The sequence below is a fragment of the Trachymyrmex cornetzi genome, unplaced genomic scaffold (genome assembly GCF_001594075.2).
Source record: "Trachymyrmex cornetzi isolate Tcor2-1 unplaced genomic scaffold, Tcor1.1 scaffold592, whole genome shotgun sequence".
In the NCBI taxonomy this organism is placed as follows: domain Eukaryota; kingdom Metazoa; phylum Arthropoda; class Insecta; order Hymenoptera; family Formicidae; genus Trachymyrmex; species Trachymyrmex cornetzi.
The window spans coordinates 2,855-3,234 of NW_017299906.1; positions in this window are offsets into that span (position 1 = coordinate 2,855).

Below are 380 nucleotides of genomic sequence, written 5' to 3' on the forward strand. Positions count from 1 at the left end.
TACAAAGGCAACGCAGACCCAGCCTGTTCCGAGAGTTCACCGAGGAACTCTGAGCCGACCTGAGGTAGTCCACCGAGAAACGCAAAGCGACTTCACATCGCAGAAGGAAATATCCACACCACCAGGATCACCAACAAGTTACACACCACCAGACTCACCTCCTGGATTCTACTCCCTCGACTTAACACGAAGAAGACTTTGGGGACCGAAGAGACTCACTAAGACTAAACCGTCAATTTATTATAGAGAAAGATTAATATAGATTTTATTCACAAACGGCCCTTTTCAGGGCCACGTAAAACATAAAAACGGTCCTTTTTAGGGCCAATTAATTTATAGAAAATTTAATAAATTTTATCAAACGAACACGCTACCATAAA